At 52.1% G+C, this 11,846-nt stretch overlaps 1 protein-coding gene across 1 annotated transcript in view; it reads left to right on the top strand.

The window, feature by feature from the left end:
* Positions 1–9,134: 9,134 nt before the first annotated feature.
* CELF3 (CUGBP Elav-like family member 3) overlaps positions 9,135–11,846 on the top strand; it is a 74,032-nt gene continuing 71,320 nt past the window's right edge. Inside the window, exon 1 of the mRNA XM_072114463.1 lies at positions 9,135–9,155. The gene's annotated coding sequence lies outside the window, so the exon portion shown is untranslated. The remainder of the gene's footprint in view (positions 9,156–11,846) is intronic.

The raw sequence follows: 11,846 nt of genomic DNA, 5'->3' as shown, positions 1-11,846 counted from the left end.
GACATCACTGAGCAGGTATATAGTGTATCCAGCCTGCAGGAGGACATCACTGAGCAGGTATATAGTGTATCCAGCCTGCAGGAGGACGTCGCTGAGCAGGTATATAGTGTATCCAGCCTGCAGGACATCACTGAGCAGGTATATAGTGTATCCAGCCTGCAGGACATCACTGAGCAGATATATAGTGTATCCAGCCTGCAGGACATCACTGAGCAGATATATAGTGTATCCAGCCTGCAGGACATCACTGAGCAGGTATATAGTGTATCCAGCCTGCAGGACATCACTGAGCAGGTATATAGTGTATCCAGCCTGCAGGAGGACATCACTGAGCAGGTATATAGTGTATCCAGCCTGCAGGACATCACTGAGCAGGTATATAGTGTATCCAGCCTGCAGGAGGACATCACTGAGCAGGTATATAGTGTATCCAGCCTGCAGGACATCACTGAGCAGGTATATAGTGTATCCAGCCTGCAGGACATCACTGAGCAGGTATATAGTGTATCCAGCCTGCAGGACATCACTGAGCAGGTATATAGTGTATCCAGCCTGCAGGACATCACTGAGCAGGTATATAGTGTATCCAGCCTGCAGGAGGACATCACTGAGCAGGTATATAGTGTATCCAGCCTGCAGGAGGACATCACTGAGCAGGTATATAGTGTATCCAGCCTGCAGGACATCACTGAGCAGGTATATAGTGTATCCAGCCTGCAGGACGTCACTGAGCAGGTATATAGTGTATCCAGCCTGCAGGACATCACTGAGCAGGTATATAGTGTATCCAGCCTGCAGGACATCACTGAGCAGGTATATAGTGTATCCAGCCTGCAGGAGGACATCACTGAGCAGGTATATAGTGTATCCAGCCTGCAGGACATCACTGAGCAGGTATATAGTGTATCCAGCCTGCAGGAGGACATCACTGAGCAGGTATATAGTGTATCCAGCCTGCAGGAGGACATCACTGAGCAGGTATATAGTGTATCCAGCCTGCAGGACATCACTGAGCAGGTATATAGTGTATCCAGCCTGCAGGACATCACTGAGCAGGTATATAGTGTATCCAGCCTGCAGGAGGACATCACTGAGCAGGTATATAGTGTATCCAGCCTGCAGGACATCACTGAGCAGGTATATAGTGTATCCAGCCTGCAGGAGGACATCACTGAGCAGGTATATAGTGTATCCAGCCTGCAGGAGGACATCACTGAGCAGGTATATAGTGTATCCAGCCTGCAGGAGGACATCACTGAGCAGGTATATAGTGTATCCAGCCTGCAGGACATCACTGAGCAGGTATATAGTGTATCCAGCCTGCAGGACATCACTGAGCAGGTATATAGTGTATCCAGCCTGCAGGACATCACTGAGCAGGTATATAGTGTATCCAGCCTGCAGGACATCACTGAGCAGGTATATAGTGTATCCAGCCTGCAGGACATCACTGAGCAGGTATATAGTGTATCCAGCCTGCAGGACGTCACTGAGCAGGTATATAGTGTATCCAGCCTGCAGGACATCACTGAGCAGGTATATAGTGTATCCAGCCTGCAGGAGGACATCACTGAGCAGGTATATAGTGTATCCAGCCTGCAGGACGTCACTGAGCAGGTATATAGTGTATCCAGCCTGCAGGAGGACGTCACTGAGCAGGTATATAGTGTATCCAGCCTGCAGGAGGACATCACTGAGCAGGTATATAGTGTATCCAGCCTGCAGGACATCACTGAGCAGGTATATAGTGTATCCAGCCTGCAGGACATCACTGAGCAGGTATATAGTGTATCCAGCCTGCAGGACGTCACTGAGCAGGTATATAGTGTATCCAGCCTGCAGGAGGACATCACTGAGCAGGTATATAGTGTATCCAGCCTGCAGGAGGACATCACTGAGCAGGTATATAGTGTATCCAGCCTGCAGGAGGACATCACTGAGCAGGTATATAGTGTATCCAGCCTGCAGGAGGACATCACTGAGCAGGTATATAGTGTATCCAGCCTGCAGGACATCACTGAGCAGGTATATAGTGTATCCAGCCTGCAGGACATCACTGAGCAGGTATATAGTGTATCCAGCCTGCAGGAGGACATCACTGAGCAGGTATATAGTGTATCCAGCCTGCAGGAGGACATCACTGAGCAGGTATATAGTGTATCCAGCCTGCAGGACATCACTGAGCAGGTATATAGTGTATCCAGCCTGCAGGACATCACTGAGCAGGTATATAGTGTATCCAGCCTGCAGGAGGACATCACTGAGCAGGTATATAGTGTATCCAGCCTGCAGGACATCACTGAGCAGGTATATAGTGTATCCAGCCTGCAGGACATCACTGAGCAGGTATATAGTGTATCCAGCCTGCAGGAGGACATCACTGAGCAGGTATATAGTGTATCCAGCCTGCAGGACATCACTGAGCAGGTATATAGTGTATCCAGCCTGCAGGAGGACATCACTGAGCAGGTATATAGTGTATCCAGCCTGCAGGACATCACTGAGCAGGTATATAGTGTATCCAGCCTGCAGGACATCACTGAGCAGGTATATAGTGTATCCAGCCTGCAGGAGGACATCACTGAGCAGGTATATAGTGTATCCAGCCTGCAGGAGGACATCACTGAGCAGGTATATAGTGTATCCAGCCTGCAGGACATCACTGAGCAGGTATATAGTGTATCCAGCCTGCAGGACATCACTGAGCAGGTATATAGTGTATCCAGCCTGCAGGACATCACTGAGCAGGTATATAGTGTATCCAGCCTGCAGGAGGACATCACTGAGCAGGTATATAGTGTATCCAGCCTGCAGGACATCACTGAGCAGGTATATAGTGTATCCAGCCTGCAGGACGTCACTGAGCAGGTATATAGTGTATCCAGCCTGCAGGACATCACTGAGCAGGTATATAGTGTATCCAGCCTGCAGGACATCACTGAGCAGGTATATAGTGTATCCAGCCTGCAGGACATCACTGAGCAGGTATATAGTGTATCCAGCCTGCAGGACATCACTGAGCAGGTATATAGTGTATCCAGCCTGCAGGACATCACTGAGCAGGTATATAGTGTATCCAGCCTGCAGGAGGACATCACTGAGCAGGTATATAGTGTATCCAGCCTGCAGGAGGACATCACTGAGCAGGTATATAGTGTATCCAGCCTGCAGGACATCACTGAGCAGGTATATAGTGTATCCAGCCTGCAGGACATCACTGAGCAGGTATATAGTGTATCCAGCCTGCAGGACATCACTGAGCAGGTATATAGTGTATCCAGCCTGCAGGAGGACATCACTGAGCAGGTATATAGTGTATCCAGCCTGCAGGACATCACTGAGCAGGTATATAGTGTATCCAGCCTGCAGGACATCACTGAGCAGGTATATAGTGTATCCAGCCTGCAGGACATCACTGAGCAGGTATATAGTGTATCCAGCCTGCAGGACATCACTGAGCAGGTATATAGTGTATCCAGCCTGCAGGACATCACTGAGCAGGTATATAGTGTATCCAGCCTGCAGGACATCACTGAGCAGGTATATAGTGTATCCAGCCTGCAGGACATCACTGAGCAGGTATATAGTGTATCCAGCCTGCAGGACATCACTGAGCAGGTATATAGTGTATCCAGCCTGCAGGGACATCACTGAGCAGGTATATAGTGTATCCAGCCTGCAGGAGGACATCACTGAGCAGGTATATAGTGTATCCAGCCTGCAGGACATCACTGAGCAGGTATATAGTGTATCCAGCCTGCAGGAGGACATCACTGAGCAGGTATATAGTGTATCCAGCCTGCAGGAGGACATCACTGAGCAGATATATAGTGTATCCAGCCTGCAGGACATCACTGAGCAGGTATATAGTGTATCCAGCCTGCAGGAGGACATCACTGAGCAGGTATATAGTGTATCCAGCCTGCAGGAGGACATCACTGAGCCGGTATATAGTGTATCCAGCCTGCAGGACATCACTGAGCAGGTATATAGTGTATCCAGCCTGCAGGACATCACTGAGCAGGTATATAGTGTATCCAGCCTGCAGGAGGACATCACTGAGCAGGTATATAGTGTATCCAGCCTGCAGGACATCACTGAGCAGGTATATAGTGTATCCAGCCTGCATCAGGACATCACTGAGCAGGTATATAGTGTATCCAGCCTGCAGGACATCACTGAGCAGGTATATAGTGTATCCAGCCTGCAGGACGTCACTGAGCAGGTATATAGTGTATCCAGCCTGCAGGACATCACTGAGCAGGTATATAGTGTATCCAGCCTGCAGGAGGACATCACTGAGCAGGTATATAGTGTATCCAGCCTGCAGGACGTCACTGAGCAGGTATATAGTGTATCCAGCCTGCAGGAGGACGTCACTGAGCAGGTATATAGTGTATCCAGCCTGCAGGAGGACATCACTGAGCAGGTATATAGTGTATCCAGCCTGCAGGACATCACTGAGCAGGTATATAGTGTATCCAGCCTGCAGGACATCACTGAGCAGGTATATAGTGTATCCAGCCTGCAGGACGTCACTGAGCAGGTATATAGTGTATCCAGCCTGCAGGAGGACATCACTGAGCAGGTATATAGTGTATCCAGCCTGCAGGACATCACTGAGCAGGTATATAGTGTATCCAGCCTGCAGGACATCACTGAGCAGGTATATAGTGTATCCAGCCTGCAGGAGGACATCACTGAGCAGGTATATAGTGTATCCAGCCTGCAGGACATCACTGAGCAGGTATATAGTGTATCCAGCCTGCAGGAGGACATCACTGAGCAGGTATATAGTGTATCCAGCCTGCAGGAGGACATCACTGAGCAGGTATATAGTGTATCCAGCCTGCAGGACATCACTGAGCAGGTATATAGTGTATCCAGCCTGCAGGACATCACTGAGCAGGTATATAGTGTATCCAGCCTGCAGGAGGACATCACTGAGCAGGTATATAGTGTATCCAGCCTGCAGGACATCACTGAGCAGGTATATAGTGTATCCAGCCTGCAGGAGGACATCACTGAGCAGGTATATAGTGTATCCAGCCTGCAGGAGGACATCACTGAGCAGGTATATAGTGTATCCAGCCTGCAGGACATCACTGAGCAGGTATATAGTGTATCCAGCCTGCAGGACATCACTGAGCAGGTATATAGTGTATCCAGCCTGCAGGACATCACTGAGCAGGTATATAGTGTATCCAGCCTGCAGGACATCACTGAGCAGGTATATAGTGTATCCAGCCTGCAGGACATCACTGAGCAGGTATATAGTGTATCCAGCCTGCAGGAGGACATCACTGAGCAGGTATATAGTGTATCCAGCCTGCAGGAGGACATCACTGAGCAGGTATATAGTGTATCCAGCCTGCAGGACATCACTGAGCAGGTATATAGTGTATACAGCCTGCAGGACATCACTGAGCAGGTATATAGTGTATCCAGCCTGCAGGACATCACTGAGCAGGTATATAGTGTATCCAGCCTGCAGGACATCACTGAGCAGGTATATAGTGTATCCAGCCTGCAGGACATCACTGAGCAGGTATATAGTGTATCCAGCCTGCAGGACATCACTGAGCAGGTATATAGTGTATCCAGCCTGCAGGAGGACATCACTGAGCAGGTATATAGTGTATCCAGCCTGCAGGACATCACTGAGCAGGTATATAGTGTATCCAGCCTGCAGGAGGACATCACTGAGCAGGTATATAGTGTATCCAGCCTGCAGGAGGACATCACTGAGCAGGTATATAGTGTATCCAGCCTGCAGGACGTCACTGAGCAGGTATATAGTGTATACAGCCTGCAGGACATCACTGAGCAGGTATATAGTGTATCCAGCCTGCAGGACATCACTGAGCAGGTATATAGTGTATCCAGCCTGCAGGACATCACTGAGCAGGTATATAGTGTATCCAGCCTGCAGGACGTCGCTGAGCAGGTATATAGTGTATCCAGCCTGCAGGAGGACATCACTGAGCAGGTATATAGTGTATCCAGCCTGCAGGACATCACTGAGCAGGTATATAGTGTATCCAGCCTGCAGGACGTCGCTGAGCAGGTATATAGTGTATCCAGCCTGCAGGAGGACATCACTGAGCAGGTATATAGTGTATCCAGCCTGCAGGACATCACTGAGCAGGTATATAGTGTATCCAGCCTGCAGGACGTCGCTGAGCAGGTATATAGTGTATCCAGCCTGCAGGAGGACATCACTGAGCAGGTATATAGTGTATCCAGCCTGCAGGACATCACTGAGCAGGTATATAGTGTATCCAGCCTGCAGGAGGACGTCACTGAGCAGGTATATAGTGTATCCAGCCTGCAGGAGGACGTCACTGAGCAGGTATATAGTGTATCCAGCCTGCAGGACATCACTGAGCAGGTATATAGTGTATCCAGCCTGCAGGACATCACTGAGCAGGTATATAGTGTATCCAGCCTGCAGGACGTCGCTGAGCAGGTATATAGTGTATCCAGCCTGCAGGAGGACATCACTGAGCAGGTATATAGTGTATCCAGCCTGCAGGACATCACTGAGCAGGTATATAGTGTATCCAGCCTGCAGGAGGACGTCACTGAGCAGGTATATAGTGTATCCAGCCTGCAGGAGGACGTCACTGAGCAGGTATATAGTGTATCCATCCTGCAGGACATCACTGAGCAGGTATATAGTGTATCCAGCCTGCAGGAGGACATCACTGAGCAGGTATATAGTGTATCCAGCCTGCAGGACATCACTGAGCAGGTATATAGTGTATCCAGCCTGCAGGACATCACTGAGCAGGTATATAGTGTATCCAGCCTGCAGGACGTCACTGAGCAGGTATATAGTGTATATAGTGCTCCTCCCTGCACTGTACAGATAGAGGGGGCACCGCTCCTCCCTGTGCTTCATTTCTCCACCTGTGTCGGCAGAGCGGATGCTCCTCCGTCTCCTCGACCCATAGGACGCTCTCTCTCTGTGACTTGTCATCATGTAGACTGTAAATTCCAGTCTTGCTATTTTCTGATTTGTTTTCAGCAGTGGCGTCCTTCTTGGTCGTCTCCCATTAAGTCCACATTGGCTCAAACAACAACGGATGCTGTGATCTGACACCCGATGATCCTGGAGCTTGAGGTTCACCTTTAATCTCTTTAGAAGTTTTTCTGGGATCTTTTGTTACCATTCCAATTATTCCTCCCTTTGATTTGTCAAACACATGCGTTTTTGACCCGTTTTAATTAAGATAATTGGTAAAACGCATGCGTTTTTTAATGGACTGCTTAAAAACGGTTTAAAAACGCCACACATGTGCCGCCGGCCTTACCTGAGACACTCATCTACCAGGCTGGGGGGCGGTGCCTATACGGAGGGAGCGCCGGCTATCCGCCTCACGCCATATGGGCGCAGTGCACGCGCACAAAGTCGCCGCTCCGTGACGATATGTGTGGGGGGGGCAGAGCTTGCAAAACATCGCCCACAATCCCGGGATCTGAGCGCTCTGCTAGGTGAGTGTTCACACGCTGCAGAGGAAGCGCAGCAAAGCAAGTTCTATCCCAGCTATGGATAAACGCCTGGGATGTTTTCTCCGTGCTCTGCGAGCCTCGGGGCTCCGCCTCCTGATTTTATTATCTCCTCGCTGAAGCGGATATTTACATTTTGTATCGTTTTCCTGATGTAAAATCTGTTACAGAAAGTAGCGAACACGACATTATAACGGGATAGCCCGACCTCCACGTTGTATCCATTTAGTTTTTATGAATTGTGCGCCATAATTCCAGTTTCCACGTGGACAATTTCCCTGTCGGATCCTTTTTTATGACCAGTGATTCTTGTTGGGATTGAATCCACCTGTCCCCAGTTCTGTTCCTGGGGTCCTGCCCCTGTGGAAGGTGATAGGGGGTCCCTGTGAGGTCCCGGTCCATTGTCCCCGTGAGGTCCCGGTCCATTGTCTCTGTGAGGTCCCGGTCCGTTGTCCCCGTGAGGTCCCGGTCCGTTGTCCCTGTGAGGTCCCGGTCCGTTGTCCCCGTGAGGTCCCGGTCCGTTGTCCCCGTGAGGTCCCGGTCCGTTGTCCCTGTGAGGTCCCGGTCCGTTGTCCCTGTGAGGTCCCGGTCCATTGTCCCCGTGAGGTCCCGGTCCGTTCTCCCCGTGAGGTCCCGGTCCGTTCTCCCCGTGAGGTCCCGGTCCGTTCTCCCCGTGAGGTCCCGGTCCGTTCTCCCCGTGAGGTCCCCGTCCGTTCTCCCCGTGAGGTCCCGGTCCGTTCTCCCCGTGAGGTCCCGGTCCGTTCTCCCCGTGAGGTCCCGGTCCGTTCTCCCCGTGAGGTCCCGGTCCGTTCTCCCCGTGAGGTCCCCGTCCGTTCTCCCCGTGAGGTCCCGGTCCGTTCTCCCCGTGAGGTCCCCGTCCGTTCTCCCCGTGAGGTCCCCGTCCGTTCTCCCCGTGAGGTCCCCGTCCGTTCTCCCCGTGAGGTCCCCGTCCGTTGTCCCCGTGAGGTCCCTGTCTCCCTCCAGGATGTGACAATTCTTCTCTATGGCTGATTTCATCTGTTCTGCCTATTAGGACCTGCAATGGTCCTCTCGTTGAATGATTATATCTGCGTGACCTCTCTGCTTGTGTGATTTATAAACCTCTCCAGATGCTTTTTACATAAGAAAGCTCTAACTCAATAATATTGGGGGATTTTTCTTCCTCTGCAGTGTGTGAACACTCACCTAGCAGACCCCGGGTTGTGGGCGACGCCTCCAAGGAGGTGAGTCTTTTCCAAGCTCCGCCCCCACACATATTGTCAGGGAGCGGCGACTTTGTGGGCGTGAGACGGATAGCCGGCGCTCCCTCCGTATAGGCCCCGCCCCCCAGCCAGGTAGGTGAGTCTCAGGTAAGGGGTGTTTTATGTGCCCTCAGCTGCAGCATATTAGGTAAGTGTGTCCTAAGTGATTGACGGACAGGCAACTGCACCAATAACCAATAAGGAAAGTGACCAATGAGAGAGAATAGGCGGGGTTATAGGGAGCTATAAGAGCCTTCCCCTACACACAATCTATACAGCACGACGCGCCTGGCGATGTGTCCTGCACCTTCCCCTCCCTCCTTGTTATGGCGTCTGCCGGGAAAAAGTTACTAAGAAGACGCCACATGGTGAGCGCCGGCACCTCCCTGCACTGTATATAAGGTACAGCTCCTCCCTGCACTGTATATAAGGTACGGCTCCTCCCTGCACTGTATATAAGGTACGGCTCCTCCCTGCACTGTATATAAGGTACAGCTCCTCCCTGCACTGTATATAAGGTACAGCTCCTCCCTGCACTGTATATAAGGTACGGCTCCTCCCTGCGCTGTATATAAGGTACGGCTCCTCCCTGCGCTGTATATAAGGTACGGCTCCTCCCTGCGCTGTATATAAGGTACGGCTCCTCCCTGCGCTGTATATAAGGTACGGCTCCTCCCTGCGCTGTATATAGGGTACAGCTCCTCCCTGCGCTGTATATAAGGTACGGCTCCTCCCTGCGCTGTATATAAGGTACGGCTCCTCCCTGCGCTGTATATAAGGTACGGCTCCTCCCTGCACTGTATATAAGGTACGGCTCCTCCCTGCACTGTATATAAGGTACGGCTCCTCCCTGCGCTGTATATAGGGTACGGCTCCTCCCTGTGCTGTATATAGGGTACAGCTCCTCCCTGTGCTGTATATAGGGTGCGGCTCCTCGCTGGGCTGTATATAGGGTACAGCTCCTCCCTGCACTGTATATGGGGTACAGCTCCTCCCTGGGCTGTATATAGGGTGCGGTCCTCCCTGGGCTGTATATAGGGTGCGGTCCTCCCTGCGCTGTATATAAGGTACGGCTCCTCCCTGCGCTGTATATAAGGTACGGCTCCTCCCTGCGATGTATATAAGGTACGGCTCCTCCCTGTGCTGTATATAGGGTACGGCTCCTCCCTGCGCTGTATATAAGGTACGGCTCCTCCCTGTGCTGTATATAGGGTACAGCTCCTCCCTGTGCTGTATATAGGGTGCGGCTCCTCCCTGTGCTGTATATAGGGTGCGGCTCCTCCCTGTGCTGTATATAGGGTGCGGCTCCTCCCTGTGCTGTATATAGGGTGCGGCTCCTCCCTGTGCTGTATATAGGGTGCGGCTCCTCCCTGTGCTGTATATAGGGTGCGGCTCCTCCCTGTGCTGTATATAGGGTACGGCTCCTCCCTGTGCTGTATATAGGGTGCGGCTCCTCCCTGTGCTGTATATAGGGTGCGGCTCCTCCCTGTGCTGTATATAGGGTACAGCTCCTCCCTGTGCTGTATATAGGGTACAGCTCCTACCTGTGCTGTATATAGGGTACAGCTCCTCCCTGTGCTGTATATAGGGTACAGCTCCTCCCTGTGCTGCATATAGCGTACAGCTCCTCCCTGTGCTGTATATAGGGTGCGGCTCCTCCCTGGGCTGTATATAGGGTGCGGCTCCTCCCTGGGCTGTATATAGGGTGCGGCTCCTCCCTGGGCTGTATACAGGGTACAGCTCCCCCTGTGCTGTATATAGGGTGCGGCTCCTCGCTGGGCTGTATATAGGGTACAGCTCCTCCATGTGCTGTATATAGGGTACAGCTCCTCCCTGTGCTGTATATAGGGTACAGCTCCTCCCTGTGCTGTATATAGGGTACGGCTCCTCCCTGTGCTGTATATGGGGTACAGCTCCTCGCTGGGCTGTATATAGGTTGCGGCTCCTCCCTGTGCTGTATATACGGTGCAGCTCCTCCCAGTGCTGTATACAGGGTACAGCTCCTCCCTGTGCTGTATATAGGGTGCGGCTCCTCCCTGGGCTGTATATAGGGTGCGGCTCCTCCCTGGGCTGTATACAGGGTACAGCTCCTCCCTGTGCTGTATATGGGGTACAGCTCCTCGCTGGGCTGTATATAGGGTGCGGCTCCTCCCTGTGCTGTATATAGGGTACAGCTCCCCCTGTGCTGTATATAGGGTGCGGCTCCTCGCTGGGCAGTATATAGGGTGCGGCTCCTCGCTGGGCTGTATATAGGGTACGGCTCCTCGCTGGGCTGTATATAGGGTACAGCTCCTCCCTGTGCTGTATATAGGGTGCGGCTCCTCCCTGGGCTGTATATAGGGTGCGGCTCCTCCCTGCGCTGTATATAGGGTACAGCTCCTCCCTGCACTGTATATGGGGTACAGCTCCTCGCTGGGCTGTATATAGGGTACGGCTCCTCCCTGTGCTGTATATACGGTGCAGCTCCTCCCAGTGCTGTATACAGGGTACAGCTCCTCCCTGTGCTGTATACAGGGTGCGGCTCCTCCCTGGGCTGTATATAGGGTGCGGCTCCTCCCTGGGCTGTATACAGGGTACAGCTCCCCCTGTGCTGTATATAGGGTGCGGCTCCTCGCTGGGCTGTATATAGGGTGCGGCTCCTCGCTGGGCTGTATATAGGGTACGGCTCCTCGCTGGGCTGTATATGGGGTACAGCTCCTCCCTGCACTGTATATGGGGTACAGCTCCTCGCTGGGCTGTATATAGGGTACGGCTCCTCGCTGGGCTGTATATAGGGTACGGCTCCTCCCTGTGCTGTATATAGGGTACAGCTCCTCCCTGTGCTGTATATAGGGTGCGGCTCCTCCCTGTGCTGTATATAGGGTGCGGCTCCTCCCTGTGCTGTATATAGGGTACGGCTCCTCCCTGTGCTGTATATAGGGTGCGGCTCCTCCCTGGGCTGTATACAGGGTACAGCTCCCCTTGTGCTGTATATAGGGTACGGCTCCTCCCTGTGCTGTATATACGGTGCAGCTCCTCCCTGTGCTGTATACAGGGTACAGCTCCTCCCTGTGCTGTATATAGGGTGCGGCTCCTCGCTGGGCTGTATATAGG

This window comes from Engystomops pustulosus, chromosome 7, assembly GCF_040894005.1.
Source record: "Engystomops pustulosus chromosome 7, aEngPut4.maternal, whole genome shotgun sequence".
In the NCBI taxonomy this organism is placed as follows: domain Eukaryota; kingdom Metazoa; phylum Chordata; class Amphibia; order Anura; family Leptodactylidae; genus Engystomops; species Engystomops pustulosus.
The sequence above is the reverse complement of the archived record's forward strand: the minus strand, read 5'-3'. Positions and strand labels throughout refer to the sequence as shown.